The 24581-nt window shown below is 34.3% G+C and overlaps 1 protein-coding gene across 1 annotated transcript in view; it reads left to right on the top strand.

The window, feature by feature from the left end:
* LOC106131594 (LIM domain only protein 7) overlaps positions 1-24581 on the top strand; it is a 146557-nt gene that overhangs the window by 3207 nt on the left and 118769 nt on the right. The window contains exon 2 of the mRNA XM_013330736.2: positions 22352-22383. The gene's annotated coding sequence lies outside the window, so the exon portion shown is untranslated. The remainder of the gene's footprint in view (positions 1-22351; positions 22384-24581) is intronic.

The raw sequence follows: 24581 nt of genomic DNA, 5'->3' as shown, positions 1-24581 counted from the left end.
TGCTTAGATTGTACTGTATCTGATTGAATATACATACAATCATTATCATTCATCTACCTATATATATAAAAAGAAGATGCTGATTGTCTGACAGACATATCAACGCGCAGGTCATTTTGGAAACATGTCTGTTCATGGAAAGATTTCTCGGAATTCCCGTGGGAAGGCAAATTAATGGGATTTTTCTAGTTCTACATAAAATTCTATATATACTAATCCTATTCTCAATTGTATCATTAAGTCAAACGGCTGAACGTGGCCCATCAATCTTTTCATGACTGTTGATGACTAATATTAGGTACGTCTCCCAAAGGGGTAGACAGAGACTACATCTTCCCACTTGCAACGATTCTTGCATACATCTTTCGCTTCTTACATATTCATCATTCTCAGTTTGAATCATCTACACTTGACCACCACAAAACTAGTGACGAAAGGGATATTTAGTTCTGCTATGCAATTATATACATATGTACATCGAATCCCGGCCTAGTACTTTTCAGTTCTTACACGTAATATGTAGTTAGCAACAAAATTATATACCACATTTAATTTCAGACTTAACTCCACAGATTTAAGAGCCAATATTCTTCACCTTTTGATAATATACTAGTAATTACACAATTTTAACAAACAGTGCTACTGTGCTGTTGAATTTCTTATCTAAATTATTTAACACGCGTATTTCATTTATTGAAATTGCGTTTCGTTATTTTGAAAGCACTTTCAATACTGTTTGTCGTTGTAGTTTCTGAAATGACATATTGTTATTTCTGGCATTTCGTAATGTAGATCTTATTGTGTAGGCAACAGAGTAAAATATACGGTGAATTTTTTAAACCATATTTGGACTATATAAAACAGAGAAGGTTTCCAAAAAAACTTAGAAACAAGTTATAAAAATAAAACAAATGTTTTATATACTTATATATATTCTACATACTTATACCTATATATCACGCCTATATCCCTTTTTTGCATAACTACTTAATCTATTCCTGTATCAAATTTAATAAAATTCGGTCAAGCAATTTATTTTTATTTAAACTTAAGGTAACTCAAAGTATAAACAAAATATTCAAATCTTATCTTTTTATCGTAATAGTAAAGACATGAAAGTGATAAATTTAACTGATATTAAATCGAGTGAGAATGATATAAAATACATGTCCTGCCTTAAATAATTTAATAAATAATAATTTTAAGGTTTGAGCAATAAATAACAGCAAGTTTTTATAATACATTTAAGTACCTACTTTTATACAATTTATGGATCGATAAATATTGCAACTGCCATGTTAAGTGGTGTTTACGCAACTTAAAAACCCTTTAACCCCTGATCAAAAAGAGGAGTATAATTTTATGAAACTTGCTTTTACCCGTAGCTACGCCCGCGTGAATTTAGCGCCATGTAGGTATATAAAAAGCGCAAAATTTGAATTTTTAAAAATTTAAATATAGTGGGTACTATATGACACTCGTTTTTTTGTACTTACACTGATAGAACCTATCAGTGTAAGTACAAAAAAATCCCGTTAATTCCCGTTACATTTAATGAAATGAATTTCATTCTCAAAACATGCCAAATTTCACATTTGTAAACCCGTCACAGTCTGAACTGAGGAGTTACGGAAGATTTTTACATATAGGTACAGATAGTCCACGTATAAAAATGTTCATGCAGCATATTGGAACTCTTGACCTAACCTATCACCAGGACGTCCCCGATTTGACCAAAGTGCGTTCGTATTGCGTCTTCCCTTACCAGCATTCTCAATAACACTTACCTTGTATATTTGGTTAGCAAAACCCTTTTGTCTAAGCATTCCCTTTTCTATTTCTACAAATAAACATGTACAAAATATTATTATAACAGTAAAAATAACAAACAGTTAATTTCGTTTGTCTAATCGTATTAGTCGATATAATTCAATTTAGCACCTTAATCGAATTATAGTTAATCGAAAGCTGAGATAGCAATGACCTATTGCCGGCACAAAAACATTAATTGGTTAATATAATTGGGTAAGTTATAAAAAATGGTGTTAGACTTAGTAAATATTTTAAAGATCTAAGTTGCGCAGTGAGTAAACACAGCATTGCATTTTGGGATCGTGGGTGCAACATGTTGAGACATCTGTCTGTCTGAAATACTATCGCTGTTTCGCTTTTTATTATGATGCGAAACGAGACTGCGATAGTTCTACGCGTCACGCGTGCTATGTTTCGTGGGCTGTTCCTCAGTTAGGCTGTGATTATTTTTTTTTTGTATCTTAAAAACTTACGACAATCCAATAGGCGATGCGAGTCATCTTGCTAAATAGGCTTAGAGCAACACAGGTTCCCGTTCTGAAGTACTGAGGCCAAGATCCACTAAGGTAGACGCAGTAACAGGAATAAAACTTACATACATAAATCACGACTCTTTTCCGGAGGTGGAGGTGAGGCAGAGACCACATCTTTTCACTTGCCACCATCCCTGCATACTTCTTTCGCTTCATCCACATTCATAACTTTCTTAATGCAAGCTCGTCGATTTCAGGTACTCTTGATCTTTTGCCAGAACGTCTCCGATCAAGGTACTTACGTTCGTCTAAGCCTTCCCACTACAACAGTCCCATTCACACTTCCTTTGTATATTAGCTTAGTCAACCTGCTTTCATTCATCCTCTCAACATGACCAAATCATAAAGCATACGCCTTTTCAATCCTGTCACTATATCTTCTTTCACATCACAACATAAACTTAATAATAACAAGGTCAAACTTAAAAAATAAGAAGACTGGCAACAATAACAGCGTAATACGTACAATGAGAGGTTGCCATCATCAAACCACTATACTGCCATAAATCTCACAATTAATTCCACAGCGAAAATAAAAAAAAACCGTGGCCATTGTCTTCTGTATTGTTAAAAATTGCATTCGAATTAACCCCGTTTGTAAAATTACAACTTTCACTGAAATGTCGCGTTTTACATACAATTAAATGGTAATTTTTATGACCCATCGGCCATGGCGTCACTTCCGATGGTAAGTCTTGAGACCCAGTTTCATGATCATGAATCGCTCAGTTGGGTTCACTCCCTTTACACCCAAATAATTGTTCCTTAGAATTTCGCTAATTTTATCGTGTAATGTCTTTTGATGCTGATTTCTAAGACAGATATTTGTGTATTTATTCAAGACTGTGGAAATAAGAATGTGGCATGAATAAATGTTTATTGATCACGTCAATTAATATCAGGACCGCGTGGTTCCCGGCACCAATATTAAAAAATAATAGGACTACTTTCATCTTTTTCCCAATGGATGTCGTAAAAGGCGACTAAGGGATAGGCTTATAAACTTGGGCTTCCTCTTTAAGGCGATGGGCTAGCAACATGTTGAACAGCTGAACGTTGGCTATCATTAAATTCAAAAATATTCAGAACTGTTGGCTTTATCTACCCCGCAAGTGATTTAGACAGGATTATATGTATATATGTTGCAGCCCATTTACCTAATCGGATCATTCAGTGAGTGAGAGAGAGTAATAGAAGTGGGACGAACCAAGTGTGAAAGATCCAATGGGAACCAACCCACAAAGCATCCATCTTGAATATTTATTGCACGAAGACGCACTTAATGCATGTCAATAACGATTTTTCTCATTTTCTGATCTGATATTACAAAGATTGATATCGCGTTTCCTCTTTTTTAATTGTTGGTTAAGGTCGATTCCCACTGATTTATTTCTTTGCAATTTCCTATACAGTATGTAATGTAATGGTAAAATTATATATATTTAGTGATGAAAATTTAATAAACCCCTGACGTAAATTTAAGTTATCCTTAAAAAGTTAAAAAAAAATAATTAAAGGAACAAATTTATTAATTTTTAAGAAATATGTCGCGAATGAAGAAAAATAAGTAAGCAAGAAACGCGACGAGTGGAATGAAGAATGATATTAATAAGATATAGATACTTAGGCTTTAAGAAAGATGCAATATCATATAAATGTAAGAAAGTACAGTGCAGTGTGGTTCCCGGCACCAATAAAAAAGAATAGGACCACTCCATCTGTTCCCATGGATTTCGTAATAGGTGACTAAGGGATAGGCTTAATGGGATTCTTCTTTTAGGTGATGGGCTAGCCCATCAGTCAGTCAGTGACAGGTTGCTAGCAACCTGTCACTATTTGTATCTCAATTCTATCATTTAGCCGAATAGCTGAGCGTGGCCCTTCATTCTTCTTTATATGATAGAAGAAGTGATATGTATATAGTAAAAGTGTTGTTTTAAAAACTCAATCACATCCAATCACCTTGTGTTTTAAAATAAGAATGACTCATTGAACGGTTACAAGCAAACATTTCTCTGAAATAATCCGATTCGATAAATAACTGTAAGTGTTATCGTTAACACGATTTTTAACAAGGAATCGGAACGGTCCTTGTTTGTACGATTATTCGAATGTATCGATATGTCCAGTGAGATAATCGGAGTGGGCGTTGCCTGGGTACAATGGCCGAATTTTGGTGAATGAAATTTCGGTGAGTCAGAAATGTCTTGTAGGTACTTTAGGTATATACATACGTACATAAAATCACGTCAGTATCACATGTGGGGTGGACAGAGCCGAACTTTTTTGAAAATATTGAGAGACCACGTTCAGCTGTTACTAATGGAATTGAAATTCAAATAGTGACAGGTTGCTAGCCTACAAGAAGTTATCCAACATTATGCGTTCGTATTGTGCAAAATACATTCTGTTCATAGTTCTATCATTTTTTTTCCAACTTTATATAGGTTAACATACAAACTTTACAAACAAACGTTACATCTCAATCTATTCGTGAAAACAGTACAAATCGTCCATACATTTCGTTCATGCGGCATGGCATTGCGCAACCTGAACAATAGTATTGTGGATGTATGGGAATATGGCGATTGTTACCCGACGACAGAAAGGAGGGTAATGGCACACGTTGCACACACACACGTCTACTTTTCTTACGGAGTAGATAGAGCTTAAAGTTTGACTGTTTTTAGTGGTGGAATTGAGATAGTGACAGGTTGCTAGCCCATCGCCTAAATCAAGGATATCAAATTTTTCAATTAAAGCATTTAATTGTTTCTTTTGATTACATAATTTTTTTTTATTGCCGTGTGGTTTCCGGCATTTTGGAATGGAATGTAATGACACAATCTTGACCAACAATTGTTGTATATTTTTCTTTTACAAAAATTTTTTACTCGTCACGGGTTAGATAAAGCCCAATGTGACAAGAAGGCCGCTTAATTATGGAATCGACATTCAGAAACAGTAAAAGGTATGGTTATTAACCCATCGCCTAAAAGAAGAATTCTACATTTATAATTCTTAACACTATCTCTTTTTTCCTCAGCGAAATGAAGCGAGTAACTCAAGCTCACATTTTTAACTCATAAAAAAGGGATTTTCCGGATTTATGTCAAAGATATCCGATGATAATAAAATTCATTTTAATACCAACATTAATGTTACCTTAAATAAATCCATATTAAACATTTTATACGCTTTTAAACATCCTCAAAGATTCCTTGATCGCGTAAAATTTCGATTCTACATTATATTACGATTAATTTTTTTTTTAAAGAAGACATTTTTATCGTAACTTTTATGTATTTTGTGTGACATCAAACGTTTCGTAGTTATTTGGACGACATTATGTTGCGTTTATTATCAAAAGGAACCAACGCTTTTAATTATAAACTAAAATTAACTTACTTGGAATTTTGTGAAGAATGTCTTGTGACTTTACGAGGTTATAACTCGTCCGTTGACCCGGCAGTTAAAATGTTGCTAATTAGTTATTTTTAATAAGTATTATAGATCAAAAACTGGTATCTGTGACTTCTTGACGGTGGAATATAGAAGTTTTTTCCCTTAGTCTCTTTCCATGTGAAAACGTACATACATACTTGTGGTCACTTCAATGTCCCTTGCGTGGTAGACAGAGCCAACAGTCCTGAAAAGACTTTATGGCCACGTTCAGCTATTTGGCTTAATGATAGAATTGAGATTCAAATAGTGACAGGTTGCTAACCCATCGCCTTAAAAAAGAATCCCAAGTTTGTAAGCCTATCCCTTAGTCGCCTTTTACGACATCCATTCTTGTTTCATAATAAATATATTTTCATTTTCACAAGAATATAGACACGTGTCAATGTATAATGCCATATTTCATGGCGGGATGTCCGACAAAGTTTACGAGTTCCTAAATATATCGCCACCTGGTGAACGGACGTAAACATTAGATGAAAATGGAAGACTGTAAAAGATTTCCTCCCGAATATTATACTCACACCTAATATATAGACATAGTGCATACAATATACATATTATCATGTCTATTGCGGGGTAGACAAAGCCAACAGTCTTGTAAAGACTGAACGTCCACGTTTAGCTGTATGGGTTAATAATGGAGTTGAGATTCAAATAGTGACAGGTTGCTAGCCCGTCGCCTATATGGGAAATCCGAAGTTTATAACCCTAACCCTTAGTCGCCTTTTACGAGATCCATGGGAAAGATACGGAGTCGTCCTATTCTAATGTGCCGGGAACCACACGGCCCTAATGTAAATCAAACAATTTCAATTAGGTATTCAAATAGTCTTATGCCTTATTACAATAGCCTGTAACTTTATCTAGTGAAATAATTTCTTAATGATGTAATTGTTACTTGCTGACCGACTTACTTACCTAACGAAAGTTAACCTGTTCCAGTTTATTATCAAAACCAAACATCAATCAATTTGATCAAACATGTTTGTCGTTCTATAGAATAGAGTTAGATTTATTTTCATAATTGGATTCAAGGTATAAGTGATACCTTTGAGATTGACATCACATCATCCAAATCTAATTATATCTACCTATTACCGCTTGTTCTGACTTTCAAATCCTTTCTGATTTTACTAAAAAAAAGGTATGAACTACGCTACGTTACTTAATCTAGCGTAACAGTACATTATGTTAAGTAAAAAAATCCTAGGACTGAAGATTTCACAAAATTAAGCAGAATTTTAAAATTATTTGACTATACAATATTTTATATATTGTCAAGAATACCCGAAACCGCCGAGCTTGAATGAAGATTTCTGAATGTGGATGAAGCGAAAGAAATATGCGGCGATCGTAGATCGTCGATAGACGTGATTATATGTATGTATGTATGAAGCAGAAGAGGTTACAATGATCGTGACAAATGTGAATGTGTAGTCTCTGCCTACCTTTGGAAAGGGGAGGGTACCCTATGTATATATGAGATACGTACATTCTATGTCCGTATGTACAATTCACGATCAGTTTCACTTGAATTTTAAGTATTCATTCGATCATACAGGAAATAATTTTGAATAGACTTGATCATAAAAGTCATGGTAGATATGTCGGTATTGAATTTCACGTATTGCTCTAAATAGTTTCCGATATAATATGCATCAAACAGACAGGTACCTTCACGTCTGTATTGACAGCTTACAAACCAACTGACCTTGCCATTAACTGCACCTCTCACTCACAACTCGGTTACAGAATAATGAATGTACAGAATTGACAGATGAAACCATTTAATTCATTGACATACCTTTGAGTTATCGTTTCCTTAAATCAAATTATCATAATAATTAAAATGTATAAAAAGATGTCAGATTCGAATACAAAACTTTTTCTTTTTTTTTCTGATAGGTATTTTAGAACCAGGTACTTATCTATAAAACGTTTAAGAATCTTAAAAAAAAATGCATTATGTAACATAAAAACAGTGCCGTGTGGTTTCCGGCATGAAGTTTATTCAATAAAAAAAGAATAGGACCACTCTATCTCGTTCCCATGGATGTAGTAAAATGCGACTAAGAGATAGGCTTATAAACTTGGGATTCTTCTTTTAAGCGACGGGATGGCAACCTGTTACTATTTAAATCTTAATTCTATCCAAAAGCCAAACAGCTGAACGTAGCTTATCAGTCTTTTCGAGACAGTTAGCCCTGTCTACCCCGCAAGGGAAGTAGACGTGATTATATGTATGTACGTATGTAACAACATTACCATAAATATAATTATTTTGAAATGGCTTGCGGTATTTAAGTGACACTTCTGTATTTTTATTATTTTACTTGACATTTTATATAATAGTTATTTTACTGTAGATATCAAGTTTATGGGCCATTCAAGCAGAATTTATAATTGGTCATTGCATTTGACAAATGTAGCGATTATTGAAATCAGATGCATAAAATTGCATTTATTATTTTGAATCTAGCCATACATAGTAATTATTAATTCTCACCTAGTTACATATTGAATTTCGATTTGCTAAATTTGAAAAAGATTATTATACTGTTTTTTCTTCAGTAATTATAAACACCTATTGTTTTTAATTGTGAACAATTTCTAGTATTTCCGTAATATTTCTGAGAAATGGCTATCATACTGAGGTTATTATAAAGAGACGTTATTATACGAAATTTAATTAAACATTTTCTAAAAAACATTCTCCGGTTTAATACCCTAAATATTCGAGTGACACATCTATTACTTTATGCTTCTATGTTTTCTTAAAAAAACTTATAAGATTTAATACGGCTAACTTGCATCTCTTTTCAAAATTACACCGAAACAATACCGACACAATATGTTCCCACAGGTTAAAAAGTAATCACCTAAGAAAATAGCCGACTCGCGTGGTCGTCTCGTCCAGTTCATCTTGACCTTCCCCTCCCCGCTTTCGGATTAAGAACTAGCTTAGATTTTATGGAGATGTTAGGGTCAAGGAGTACTAGTTGTGGCGAAGTAGGAGTCATTAGACCGATGAGCCGTGCCTTCCGTATTTGCGTGCATTGTTTTGTAGTTCTCACATTAGTGTGTGGTGAATTCAATTTTACGTGTTCTGTAGGTAAAAAAGTATTGTACAAAGATTATACGATAAAATTAACGATGTCTTGAATCTTGTTTTAACGAATTTTTTGTAGCTATATATTCACTCTACTTTGCTGATAGTATGACAGTAATGTTGCCGTGTGGTGCCGGCAGTGTAAGATATGACCACTTCACCTTCCTGAAGCTTCAGTAGGAGGATACTAAAGGACAACTGAACTAGGGCTTAAACCTGCATCCGACCGTACCTTTTCTTGACTCCCCACTATTCCCACAAAATATCTTTAAGTTCAAATGTTACCTACTGTTTTAGTAGACTTGAGAATAAGTACATTATGTATGAACTAGTCGTTATTATATTTTCAGGCAATTTTATTTATTCTATTTTACATACTTCTTTTTCTCTCCCATTTACAGAAATAATCTGGCGAAATATTAAGTTCACAGTAACTCGAATTTTTTATATGTATGTATGTTTGTATGTAACCTAAAGGAAAATTTAGTGTTGAAGCCCTCAAAAACCTACGTGCCTAACAGCTGTTTTGTCTCGCTATTTGTTTTACAGACTTCGCCCGCAGACTCAAAGGGCTTTTTGTTGGCAGTGTGCACTCGCCTTTGTTCACGCCAGACACCCTTTCAAGATTTGCATACGCAGACGAAATAATTACTTTTTTGTTGTTTATACAAGAAGTACCTAGGCTTGAGCATTTTTGCATCCAAGGTTTTTTTCTTGATAAAGCCTCTGTAGATGAATAATTGCAGTAGGGTTAATGCGTTTAGTTCTTACCTGAATGTTACATATAGGTATAACACGTATATGTAACATTTTATGTATGTATGTATAACACGTCTTTATCTATAACGAGGTACACAGGGCCAACAACATAAAAAAACTGTAAGGCAACATTCAGCTGTATAGCTTAATGATGGAATTAACATTTTTTACAAGTATCCAAACTTAAGGTAAGGAAACCTCTTCTTCTACGCTGACGCTTTGGAAGCGGCAATAAACTTGGTTTTAAGTAATTTATTTGACGTCAACCAATGTTGTGAAACCAAAAAATATGACAATTATGAGGTGATATTGAAATGTCCTTAAAATAAATAAAAGTTTTGAATTTGAATCATATGTATGTATGTATATGTATAAACAAATTCGGAATAAAGTCTATATCATTCTGATTGTATGATGTCTCCGCCATTTTGCACAACAACTAGGTTATGTCAAATACTTCCTACAGTACAAGTGAGTCGTACGGACCACATAAATCATTTTCTTAGCATTTCTCTGGTATTTTCCCAGTAATTATCCTTACTTTCCTCCTGGCATCAATCATACACGTTTGCCGACCTGTCTGCCCCCGTCTTACTTAGTGTTGGTTTGTTTATTTAAAAGATAATATTTTAATGCATTATTAAAAACTAGCTGTGCCCGCGACTTCGTCCGCGTCTCGATCCGTCGTCCGTCCGATCTCTTTCTATACAATACAAATTTACTTTATTGCCCATAAAAAAATACATATGTAGTAGAAGCATACATTACGAATATGCTGAGCAAAGGCGGACTTCCAGCCAACCTTTGGGTAGTGAAAGGTAAAACATGGGTCCTATGTTTACGTGAGAGAAAATGTTTATGGAGAATGTGAAAAAAACTGGGAAAATTATTCATCCTTGAGGGCTTCAATGATGCCCAAATTAACTATTCCACGCGGACGAAGTCGCGGGCACAGCTAGTTTAAAATATGCAGTATGAATATAATAGGTATTTAATTTTTATTACCAGCACGTATAACCTTGAAAACTAGACGGTACATTTTTTAATTTTGAACTTTACAATAAAGATAATAAAAGCCATATTCGTGGTAAGTTAAGGCGAATAAGGACAACTTTTAGTCATGCAAGTGAATGCATAATGCAATTCACGGAGTGCATTTTGATGCATTACTGATGTCTTAGGATTTTTTTACATATAAAGAGGTATATATATAGTCTTTTATCAGGTAGGTCTTTGTTTACCTGCCCCCGTACCAAGAAATCGTATTTATCTCGCGAAAACTGTCGCTGTTTCGCATTTTACTATGACGTAAAACGGGACTGCGATATGTTTCGCGCGTTAAAAAGCTGGTGTCGCGCGTGGCATGCTACAGAGGCTAATGGAGACGTATATCTAAACGTGGTCTATCAGTATTTTCGAGACTGTTGGCTCTGTCTACGCCGCAAGGGATATAGACGTGACGATATGTGTGTTAGTAATTTACTTTCAGTAAATAAACCTGCAGTATTTATTGACAGTTGACATTGAAATCCGGGAAAATCAATATTTTATTAACGTTTTATGTTTTTGGAGGATAGCCAAGTACCTTGATACTAAGAGGAATGTTAGGTGAAGGCCGCCGAGGTAAATTAATACATTTTTTTTTACCAGTCTACTATTTATTCTTGTAGGCGACTAAGGGATAGGCTTATAAACTTGGGATTCATCTTTTACGCGATGGGCAAATGCAATGCCACTGTTTGAATCTCAATTCTACCATCAAGCCAAAAAGCTGAACGTGGCCTTTCAGTCTTTTGAAGACTGTTGGCTCTGTCTACCCCGCAAGGGACGTGACTATATGTATGTATGTACTATTTATACTTTTTGCTGATGTTTTATATAATCAGGTATAATTTGCCTATACCCTTAGTCGCTTCAAACGACATTAGATAAAAATGACGACAGTAAGAGTGGATACTTTAAGGTATTACACCGTAATTACTATTCCAAAACCTTGCCATAACAAATATTTGAGCGTACTGACACAAATGCGAATCTATTGTCACCGTTAGCCGGCTTAAAACAACGGCTGTTGATTTGAACCAAATGCCGTTTATTCACAGTTAAATAGATTTTGCTTAAGTTATTTCGGCCCGTGTGGTTCCCGGCACCAATTAAAAGAAGAATAGGACCATTCTGTTTTGTTCCCATAAATGTCCTAAAAGCCGACTAAGGAATAAGCTTATGAACTTGGGATTCTTCTTTTAGGCGATGCGCTAGCAAACTGTCACTATTTGAATCTCTTTTCTATCAGTAAGCCAAACAGCTGAACGTGGCCTATTATTATTTTCAAGATTGTTGGCTCTGTCTACCCCGCAAGGGATATAGACGTGATTTTATGTATGTTAGTATGCATGTATGTTATTTTGGGTTTGTGAGCTTGTGATCTAAATATAAAGTTTGACTGTTTTTTTTTTCGACTACACATTAGTTTGATGCTCTTACGGTGAGGAAAAATATCGCGAGGAAACCTACTCATTAAGACAATTGAATGAATAATGACTCAATACAGGTAAGGTTCCCCTAAAAAGGTTGCGACGGTCAGATAGGAGTGGCTTCGTATAAAATCTTGACTTCTTACCCAAATTCAGGATAGTTCACAGCGCAGTCCGAACGAGGTGTTCTTTAATAGTCAAATAAATCAATCCTTTCACATAAGGAAATTATGTAAAATGGAAAATAAACATTTATATTATTGACTAGCCTTTGCGCGGGACTTCGCTTCCGTAGAAAATTGCTGAAGGTCTATTCTATGTCTGTTCCAAATTTCGTTAAAATCAGGCCAGTAGATTTTGAGTTTATTCCGTACAAACATACAAATATATAAATCTTTTCTCTTTGTTATTAGTGTGGGTCAGCTCGATTTTTCAAATACAAATTAATGAGTTTTTATTATAGGTCAATTTGTAGTACTTATAAATATTGTATCTATACCATGTGCTTACATTTTTTAGATTTCCACTAATTTGTTATTTTAATTAGAAACCAAAGCCAAATACAATGTTTTCCTAAACTCGTAAATAAAGATTACGTATACCACGAACTCAGGTACGAGTTCAATGTCAGCCCAAGGCCCACCATTTGGCACCTACACCACAGGGTAAACAGTGCGATGACATTTGTACATTTAATTTTATTTTTAAATTGTTTATTTTGTGCTGTTTACATTCCTACTTGTATTACTGAAGTGGTATGAACTGAACAAAGTAAAATTATAGGTTAAAAAATAATTTTTAAAACGCTGTCAATAAAAAAATAAAAGAAGGTTTTTATGTATGTGTCAATTTTAATTTTGAATAATACGTCTGCATTGTGCGTTATAGATTGTTTGCATTTGAGTTTTTAGTCTATGATAGCTATGCTTTTTGAATTAAGAACATTTTTTTATTTATATACATTTATTTTAAAATGGATCTGGCTGGAGCCAGCACATTATAACTGTTTTATTTTTTAATTTAACAGTTGTATAAAAATGTGGTAGGTAATATCATTATTCAAATATGTTTATACCTAACCTATTAATCATTAAATGTGTTAATTACGTTAATTAAATGAGGAACATGACACCTCGTGACAATCAAAACATCACATTATATTTTGTTAATTAAGAACTAGTTTTAAATAGATTTGTACCTTTATTGACTTGCTAAAATTAAACACGATTTTTATAATTGACACACGGTAATTAAAATAAACCTGTAGTTGGTCATAAACATTTATTTGATTTAAAAAAAACATACATACAGTCACGTCTATATCCCTCGCGGGGTAGACAGAGCCAACAATCTTGAAAAGACTGATAGGCCACGTTCGGCTGTTTGGCTTATTAATAGAATTAAGATTTAAATAGTGAGAGGTTGCTAGCCCATCGCCTAAAAGAACCGCTAATTCCTGAAGAATTACCACGATAAAAGGATGAAGCAGTTAGTTCAGCAGTGATAGTTATGCATAAGTGCGAAGTATTGACGACATTTACAGTCATATTCATAAGAATCTTTTTCAAAACGATTTTAAACTTTATTTCCTTACCACTAAGTTTGGCCTTAATGAATGTATAATTATTTCACCAATTTGAGACCGTGAGATTGTAACATATCCGTTAAATTATTATGTTAATTTATTCGCTATTGAAAGGAATCGTAACGGACACGTTGACTATTTTTGTTTGCTAAAAAATATTTGACAAACTTGTTTTGATACCTACTTGTCAATGAGTACAAATTAGTTTAACTGGATATATGTACTTATTTATAATACAAAATGTTTGTTTTAAGAAACATATTTTATAGGTTTAGTATCGTTGAGTTAGTATCTCGAAAAACAAGTTTCGAAAGTTGAGGCTAACACAATCTGTGTAATTTGTCCTGTATATATTAATATTCATTTAAAAACTTAGCACCTTACCTTACCTTAGTAGGTAGGATATAGTGAATATTTCCTTCTTCTTCCTGGCTATAATCCCGGTCGCATCCTGACCACTCTGGAGAGAAACCCGGGGTAAGAACCCTTGACCATGCATCCTGGATTGGGCGAGTCAGGTTTTTACACGAAGCGACTCCCGTCTGACCTCCGCTAACTTTACAAGGGAACCTAACCCGTATTAGATATAAACAAATCATAAACCATTTGTGACTTTCAAACAAGCAAAGCATTAGCCAACTGGTTTGAAATGCATCAAATGGCAATCAAACCAGATGGCTACCTCAATTATTTAAATAAAGATGTGTCTTAAAATTCATTAATTTAATATGATATAAATAGAATAATATAAATATATATAAATATGAATATAGAATAAACCATTTGCGTCATCACATTGCATAAAACACTAGCAACCTCGCTTGAAGATGCATCAAATAGCACACACACCAGGAAGCTGCTTTACCTACACAAGTGATAAACAAACTCAGAGTGACAACAAATAAAATAAATAAAAAAAAAAAACCGTATTAGATCATGGTTACACATCCAGTTGCCTGAATGTGCAGTTTTCCTCACGATGTTTTTCCGCACCTCAAGACCATCTGTGGGTATTCTTAACTAATATACGTAATTTCAAAAATAGTCTCGTACATGGCCGAGGTGGGATTCGAACTTATGCCTTTTTGCGTCACACGGATTTTAATCAGGCACATTACCGATTTCACCACCGACGACGCTCACGATCTGTGTAATTCGTCCTACATATATTTATATTTATTTATTAACTTAGCACCATCTTAATAGGTAGGTTAAAGTTAATATTTCCTTATGTATCGCGTAAAATAGGGTTTTGAAGCCAAATTATTGCTACCAGAGAGAAAATATGAAAGTGTCATTGGATGCTTACAATACCGTGAATTTAAATAAAAATAGGCATAGTTAAGTTTTTATATCAGTAATTGAATGGTCCGATGGTTGTTCCGTTAGAGAAAATCTTGTTATTAACGGTAAAACAGCAAAAAAAAATGCGGCATTACATTCTGTAGGTATACTTTTTTTCTGTATGAATATTTCTTCTTTGCGAATTTGTATTATAAATTTGAACATGCTGTTAAATATTCATAAATTGAAACATATTGTGTCTGAAATATTTAATTTTTTTAAATATTTCAGACACAATGTCAGACCAAAGTCTGAATTATTTAATTTTTTTTATATACATAAGTAAACGACAATTCACATAGATCTTAGTATATTTTTTTTTAAATTTCAACTTCAATATACATACATACATGTAGTTACGACTTTACCCTTTGCGGGGTAGACGGAGCCATCAGTCTTAAAAATACTGATAGGCCACGTTCAGCTGTGTGGCTTAATGATAGAATTGAAATTAAAAAAGTGACAGGTTGCTAGCACATCGCCTAAAAAAAGGATCCGAAGGTATCCATTAGTTGCCTTTTACGACATCCAAGGGATAGAGATGGAGTGGTCCTATTTTTTCTATTGGTGCCAGGAACCACACGGCAAACTTCAACTTCTGTCTCATATAATTAAGGTTTTTACACGAAGCGACTGTCGTTCTATCTCCGTCACATGAACAGGGTAACCCAACCCATATTGGATTGGTTAAAATTATACAAGATGAATGTGCCTATTCCCTTAGTCGCTTCTTTTGACATCCATGAAAAAGAGATGGAGTTGTCCTATTATTAAATGCACGGCACTATAAATAGCAAATATATTAAAATCTTCTTATCTATTTTACGAAAACCTTTGCTCGTCTTTAAAGTTCAAACGTGTATCAATTACGTAATTATTATTAACGTGGCCATTCAGTCTTTTCAAGACTGTTGGCTCTGTCTACCCCGCAAGGGATATAGACGTGATCATATGTATGTATGTATGTATGTGTATCAATTAGGCCTGTAAGTCTGTCTGTACGTCAAGTACATTAAGCAGATGAAAATGTCAAACACATTACTTCTGACGATGGGATCTTCCAAACGAGTCACGATTGACATGATTGTCACAGTAATAAAAAAAAAATGTCGCTTAGTAATTAATACTTTTCGTGACTCCAAACCTGATAAGGATTAAAGATCGTAATAGTGTGGTATTTGGGGCAGAAGTGAAAGAAATTTACTCTCTCCCATCATAGCGTCATCCTAATTATTCCAGTTATTTAATTTTATCCAGGGCATAAATTATTAATACAATTAAATAAATGAATCATTAATTAATTATTAATATAAATAAATTATTAACTGCCGTGTGGTTCCCGGCATTTTAAAAATAGGACTTCCTCTTTTTTCCATGAATGTCGTAAAAGGTGACTTAAGGAAAGGCTAATATACTTGGGATTCTTCTTTTAGGCGAGGGGCTAGCAACCTGTATCTATTTGACTTTCAATTCTTTCGTTAAGTCGTAGAGCTGAACGGCCTTGCAGTCTTTGCGAGGAAGTTGTCTCTGTCTTCCCCGTAAGGGAAAAAGATGTGATTTTATGTATATAAAAGTATTTAAGAAGAAGCACTTAAGAGTATGAAAGCGGGAAAGGCTGCTGGGTGTGATAGAGTGTCGGTCGAGATGCTTAAAGCAGGAAAAGGCGTAGTAGCTAGTCAGTTGTACTGCCTTTTCAATTTGTGTTGGAGAAGCGGCCGAGTACCAAAAGATTGGTGTAAGGCTGTTATCGTGCCACTTTACAAAGGAAAAGGGTCACAGCTGGACTGCAAAAATTATCGTGGTATAAGCCTGCTTAGCGTCGTCGGCAAATTGTATGCTAAGGTATTGATTAATAGAGTCAGGAATGAAACTGATGACAAAATATGGGATGCTCAAGCGGGATTTCGAAAGGGAATGGGATGTACTGATCAGGTCTTTTCCTTGCGGTGCATAGCCGAAAAGTTTTTGGCCAAGAGTCAAAAAGTCTATTGCACATTCGTAGATCTGGAAAAGGCCTATGACAGAGTTGAGAGGAATGAATTGTGGTCAGCACTTTCTATGCATGGGGTGAGCAGTCTCTTAATACGAGCACTGAAATCCTTATATGAGGATTCGAGTGCTTGTGTCAGGATAAACGGAGCGCACACTGAGTGGTTTAAGATTGAGAAAGGCGTTAGGCAAGGATGTGTTGCGTCACCGTGGCTGTTCAACCTATTTATGGATAGCTGTTTGACAGATTTGAAAGAGTCTAAAAGTGGATTAAGGATGAATGAGTTACTCGTCAAATGTCTGCTCTATGCCGACGATCAGGTTATACTGGCGTCATCAGCGGAGGAGTTACAGGAGATGGTAAACTGTATGCATGAAGCTTTAAAAGAGAAAGGAATGAAAGTGAACGTAAGTAAAACTAAAACACTGGTTTTTGAAATGGAGAAAGAAATGACAGCATGTAATATTTTGATTGGAGGAGAAAAAGTGGAGCAAGTGAAAGAGTTCGTATATCTAGGATCAAAGTTTACATCAGATGGCAAGTATGATAGTGATATTGAAAGGAGAGTGAACGCGGGGAACATGGTGAATGGAGCTTTGCATGCCTTTATGAGCAGTCAGAAACTATCCAAAAAGGCTCGACTGGCTGTGCACAGGGGCGTGTTGGTCCCGACATTAATGTATGGGAGTGAAAGTTGGGTATGGCAAAAGAAGCATGAAAGCAGAATAAATGCAGTGGAAATGAGAGCGTTAAGGAGTATGATGGGTGTGAAATTGAGTGACAGGATAAGGAACAGCGTGATAAGGGAATGTTGTGATGTGAAAGAAGATGTAGTTACAGGAATAGAAAAGGGTATGTTAAGATGGTTCGGTCATGTGGAGAGGATGAATGAAAGCAGGTTGACTAAGCAGATATACAAGGAGAGTGTGGAGGGAAAGGTCGGAGTGGGAAGACCTAGACGAACGTATCTTGATCAAATTAAGGACGTCCTGGTAAAGGGTCAGGTCAAAAGTACCCGAAACCGCCGAGCTTGTATGAAGAGAGTTATGAATGTGGACGAAGCGAAAGAAGTATGCAGAGATCGTGGCAAGTGGAAAGAGGTAGTCTCTGCCTACCCCTCCGGGAAAGAGGCGTGATGTTATGTATGTATGTATGTAAAAGTATTTAATTTATAAACTTACATAATAAACTATTTAATAATTGTAAGGTAATTGTAAAAGCCTTAAAATTAATAATGATTTTCAAATTAATAATAATCTAACCACATATACCTATATCTTAATAAAATGAATATAAATATTTATTAACCCTAGAGATAAGAAAACGCATAATGTCCTGGCCCGAGAATTTTTTCCTTTTTTTTTCAGTAAATAATAATTTTTACTAAGTATATATTTTTTATTTTTATTTTATCAAATCATGACATAGCCTAAGCACGTTCATGACATGGCCAAAAATCTGTTAAAAAATAAAATACAACATATTTATATGATAAGACATTATGCTAAATATTAGGTGAATGAAAAATATCAATTCAATTTTTAAACGAAACCATAACGTGACTAGTTCATATAACAATTGAGACCGAATCAGTTTCGAATCAGCTGTTTCATTTTGACACAGATTACATAGTGCGTGTCGCGCACAAATCTCGACTAAGAATTCGTTTAACAGTACGCATCAGTCATACGTAGTTAAACTTGAATCGATTTTGTTTTTGAATACCGCTTCTTCTGCACTGACGCCTTGGAAGCGGCAGTAAACTCAGTTTTTACTACGCTTTTATTAGCTTGGGTTGTATGTATGTATGTATGTATGTATGTATGTAACGGAATCTTTGAGCTTAATTTTCACTGATTTCTAAACGTCTGATCAACTTGGAACTTTGCACACGTATCAAGGACCGATGACAATGCAATATTTTGATAAGAGTTTCTCATTATCCTTATTAAAACTGCCAGGATTAATAAATTCATTTTTAGATCCTTCGTATGAGAGTAAGAGAGACAGAGATAGCACCAGTGCCAGTAATCTCCATACAAGAAACCAAGAAGTTCTGACGTATAAGGAGCCCAAAAAGAGATGTAATATATTTCCATATAATGTTACTATTAACCTGAGGCTTCTTTATTTCATCGCATTGCTCCATTTAGAATTACCATTAGAAACCATAGTAGAATTAGTAGAATATTTTAAAACAATAAAAAATATATAAGTAATAAGACAAAAGTAATAAATGAAAATTGAACAACTAAATTTACAAAAATACAAGAATAAAGTTACTACCTACAGAACTTTGCGATATTTAATACGTATTTAACATATTAATGCAATTCTTGAATTAACATTAGGTATCTTTTGCCTATTTATAATAGCAACACTGTAATACTCGTTTGGAAAATGAGTGACAGTTTTTTATGTCAAATAAGTTTTGCAGTAAGTTTTGATTGAATTCGATTCGAACACCTGTAAACTTTCTTTCTGTTGTTTTTTACCGGTGCCTGTGTATTTACCTATTTGCACTTTGTTTTGTGCTGATAACTTGTCGTTATTTGAAGTTTGGAATCTTCCGTTGAGTCGAGCTTTGTTCTTCCGGATATTCGTGTGATTTTATCATCTGAGATTGGACTCTGACTGTGTTTACTGTGTTGTGCAGATATTTTGAGATAGGACTCCTGTAAAAAGTACCTTATTATTTGAGATAGGAGTCCCAAGTTTGTGTTTGTTTTTGTGAAAGACAGATTTTACAACAAAAGTGCCACGATGTCTTCAGATAAACTTTGTTGCGTTCCTGGTTGTAAAGGCAGTGGAGGTATGTTTGAAATATTTTTGTTCCTGTATCAATCTGCCTCTTAATCTTGTGGTTTGATTCCTGGCAAGGCCACAATCGAAAATTATTATGTTTGCTGGATAGTCAAAAATATTATTAACAGTGATTTATCACTATAAAATTCTTTTCAACTGGGTTTAACAATCATCATACATACATATAATCACGTCTATATCCCTTGCGGGGTAGACAGAGCCAACAGTCTTGTAAAGACTGATAGGCCACGTTCAGCTATTTGGCTTTAAGATAGAATTGAGATTCAAATAGTGACAGGTTGCAAGCCCATCGCCTTAAAAAGAATCATGATGATGAGAATATTATGAGATTTAATCCAATCAGGCCACATATAACTTTAAGAAAGTTAGTTGTGAAAACCTCCGGCGATGGGCGCATGGTTGCGAAAGTCTTTTCTAGTAAGATAGTTATACCAGAAGTGTTAACTTCCAAAAAATAATTGTATAAAAAAACTAAAAAACTACCCGTTTTATTGCAAATCGAACTAAAAAATAGAAAATAAATAATAGTTTAAAAAAAACTAAAAAACTACGCTTTTATTGCTAATCAAACTAAAAAATAGAAAATAAAAATTAATGACAAAGGAATTCAGTAGTAGCAAGTCGAACAATCAGTTATAGTCAGTTGTAGTAGTAATTACCTCGGATTAAAATTATAACAAAATTAAATTTATAAACAAAACAATGTAAATCAGAGTAAAAAGCGTGGGGTGCATTTTACTTCATTTTCATAACTCTCTTGTCATAAATATATGCTAATAGAATGATTTTAATATTTACTACATCAGGCACCCCACGCTTTTTACTCTGATTTAAATTGTTTTGTTTATAAATTTAATTTTGTTATAATTTTAACCCGAGGTAATTACTACTACAACTGACTATAACTGATTGTTCGACTTGCTACTACTGAATTCCTTTGTCATTAATTTTTATTTTCTATTTTTTAGTTTGATTAGCAATAAAAGCGTAGTTTTTTAGTTTTTTTTAATTAAGTAATTTATTTGACGTCAACCAATGTTGTTAAACCATACGTTTTGACAATTATTTAGCGATATATAGTATCCTATAGTAATGAATAAAAATTTTGAATTTGAATAAATGCGATGGAAATGAGAGCGTTAAGGAGTATGATCGGTGTGAAATTGAGTGACCGGATAAGAAACAGCGTGAACTCCCCCTTGAACTCTTCTCAAGGCGAAAATTTTCCATAGTCTAAGGGGTGGATAATGTTTATGGAGAAGCGAATGTTTGTTTTGTAAATTATATTACTTTTTATCCCGGAGTTCCCGCGGGATTGATTACACGCGGACGAAGTCGCGGGCGGCCTCTAGTTACAAATAAAAAGGCAATCGTGATTATTTGTTTGAACAAATATTACTTTTTATCCCGGAGTTGATTCCACGTGGACGAAGTCGCGGGCGGTCTCTAGTTACAAATAAAAAGACAATCATGATTATTTGTTAGAACAAATTATGACAATGAGTCACCTCCTGACTGGTCAATGGACCAGCTTCCTTACCACTCTCCCACTCCGCGACCTCAACCCACTGGCTCACATATATGATGCGTGTGACCGCTACGTTTTTGCTGCGTTTTTGTTGCGCCCGCGCAGATGCGCGTTTGCGCCGTAATTGGCTGAATTTGCGCTTTGTGGGTTCATTCCCGGACCTTGGTGTAAAATGTTGAGAGTCTAGAAAAAACATAAGTTTTTTATGCTCATCTCTTTTATATGTCAGTTACTAATATGTCTCCAGTTTGATCAGGGCTCAATATGGGTCTCACTAAGTATTTCGCAAAATTCCGCATTTCCATCTAGATACATCTTACTTTGCACAAGTATCGTAGATACTTGTAATAGGTTTTGTTCTGCACCTACATTATTTTATGCGAGAGGTTAGGCTAATAGATGTAATAGCCTTATTAACTCTTTCATTGCTATAAATTATAGAAACAGCTTCTGGGTAATAAAGAGTTCTTGATGTAGGCAATTTTATTGCAGATTAAGACTAATGAAAGAAAATTACCTCCATAAAAATATCAAATCTTTTTCCTTAATAGGGTACAGAGCTAAAAGGTACAAAATTACCTTGCGAAGTAGACAGAGTCAACAGTCGTGAAAAGACTGAAATACCTCAATCCGCTACATAGCTTGGCCGTGATTCGAAGGACCAATAACAAGATGAATTGTCAATCATATACAAAATATTGTATCGTTTTGCAATGAAATAGTGAAAGGGACAGTTGTTTTCGATATTTTAAACAGTTTCTTGTGTAACCTTGTCTTGCTTAAGGCTCCACAAAGCCTCCGCACAAGTTTTCACTTACCATTAAATGTTTGTCCGTTATTTAGAGTCACACAACATAACACTTTATTTCATAAATTTTTAATACAATAAATTAGGCCTAATTCTGTTTTTTTTTTTTCTTTTGCAGATGCAATTTAAGATTCGTCGTAAAGTATATTGGTAAGTCATTTACATATGGTTCAACTCATATTAACAGTTCGTATGTATTTATTTATATGTTTATTTATTTAAAAATTTTTGCACAAAAAAAAATGTACAAAAGGCGGACTTAATGCTGTTTGGCATTCTCTACCAGTCTACCAGATGACCAAACAGTAAAACTTCAAGTTGATGGGTTTTCAGGAAAGTGTCTTTTACACTTGACTTAGAAGGTTTTTGAAATTTAACTGACCTTAAGAAAGAAGGATATCGATTGGAGACGGTTTTCTTTTTTTTTAATTTACATATTTGAAATCATAATAGGACTTTTTAAAATTTAACTGACCTTAAGAAAGAAGGATATCGATTGGAGACGGTTTTCTTTTTTTTTAAGTTACAGATTATCATCATCATCCCAATGTAAAGTCAGTCTATCCTCATTATTTATGTAAACAGTCGTTGCACTCCACGAGGGCGGGTCGTTACATGTTATAAATGCGGTCGCATGCGCAGCCGCACATAATAGTCGTATTATAAAATCGAAAACATTCCATCACAATCGGCGAGATGTCACGTACATTACACACACATCCTAGATTACTATGTGGTGGTGTAAGTTATAAACTGATGCAGGTAACTGCGGTTAGAATTGTAACTGACAGTGTGACCATGTTTTATAAATTAAATACATTGTTTAACTAAGTAAATAAAGTTATCTCAATTTTATTGGTTTATATATGGTAATATAAATTTACGAGTATTACTTTAAAACTTTGTAATAGCCCTTCGGAATAAAAAATCAAAGGAATAACTTATTTTCTTCGATGAAAGTTTTTGAATTGGATGAAATTTAATTGCTAAACATCAATAAACATCCACTACTGTAGAAGAAATTAAAAAAACAGTATACAGTCTGAAAGAAATATTAAATTATGTATGTATGTATGTATGTATGTTCTTCTTTTAGGCGACGGGCTTGCAACCTGTCTCTTTACATGAATCTCAATTCTATCAGTAAGCCAAACAGCTGATCGTGGCCTATCAGTATTTTCAAAACTGTTGGCTCTGTGTACCCCGCAAGGGATGAAGACGTGATTGTATGTATCATAATATGTGGAATAAGGTACTTACCTCCTCATGATATCAACTTCTAGATCTACTGTCAAAACGATAGCCAACTAACTGTTTAAAATTTCACATCGTTCCATTAGACGTTTACAAATCTGCTGGTATTTGCTATCTACAAATTGACAAATTGACTATTCTCAGTATTAAACTTAACATTTACTATTAACACTATCTTATCCTATATCTAATCTTATCTTTCAATGTTATCCTAGACTCCATTCAGTGTATCATTTTCACTAGCCATTAGTTGAATAATCAATTATAAATGTCTTGAGTTTCAATTGAACGCAATTTGTTATTTCATATTATTCGTTTTTTTTAATAAGATGGAATGAAAACTTTGAATAACTTTGACGTATACCCGAAAAAGATATAATTACCATAAACAGTTTTAACTTAACATTTTTCACAGATCAATTCATAATTTGTAAACATAATTTTATTCCTAGGTCGTAGTATTGAATGCATACATACATACATATAGTCACGTCTATATCCCTTACGGGGCAGACAGAGCCAATAGTCCCGGAAAGACGGAATGGCCACGTCCATCTGCTCGGCTTAATGATGGAATTGAGAGCCAAATAGTGACAGGTTGCTAGCCCATCGCAATTTTATAAGCCTATTCCTTAGTCGCCTTTTACGACATCCATGGGAAAGAGATGGAGTGGTCTTATTATATATATTCTTTATTGTATTGATGCCGGGAACCACACGGCATTAATTGAATGCGTTTTCTCGTTAATCAAATTGTGGTAAGGGTAACTGATTTAATTAATTTAAAGTAATTATTTCGGAAAGCAATTGACCATTTCGTCCCTAAAAGTGTCAGCCGCGTGGTTGGCAGCCAAAAAATAATTCGCGAATGGATTTCTGTGCGTTATTTTTTTTTTTATATTCCTCTCTTTCATATTGCTGTTAACGTCAGATATAGAGAGACGGAAAAAAGAGATCTGCCTTGTCAACGTTCGAGGGTCGAACCCTAGGAACACATATCTTTTCCAGAGAATATCTTAGAATGTATAAAATACAAGAACACCATATACATACATACATACATAACATCACGTCTATATCCCTTACGGGGTAGA

This window comes from Amyelois transitella, chromosome 20 (assembly GCF_032362555.1).
Source record: "Amyelois transitella isolate CPQ chromosome 20, ilAmyTran1.1, whole genome shotgun sequence".
In the NCBI taxonomy this organism is placed as follows: domain Eukaryota; kingdom Metazoa; phylum Arthropoda; class Insecta; order Lepidoptera; family Pyralidae; genus Amyelois; species Amyelois transitella.
Note: the sequence above shows the minus strand (reverse complement) of the source record. Positions and strands in the feature narration are given on the sequence as shown.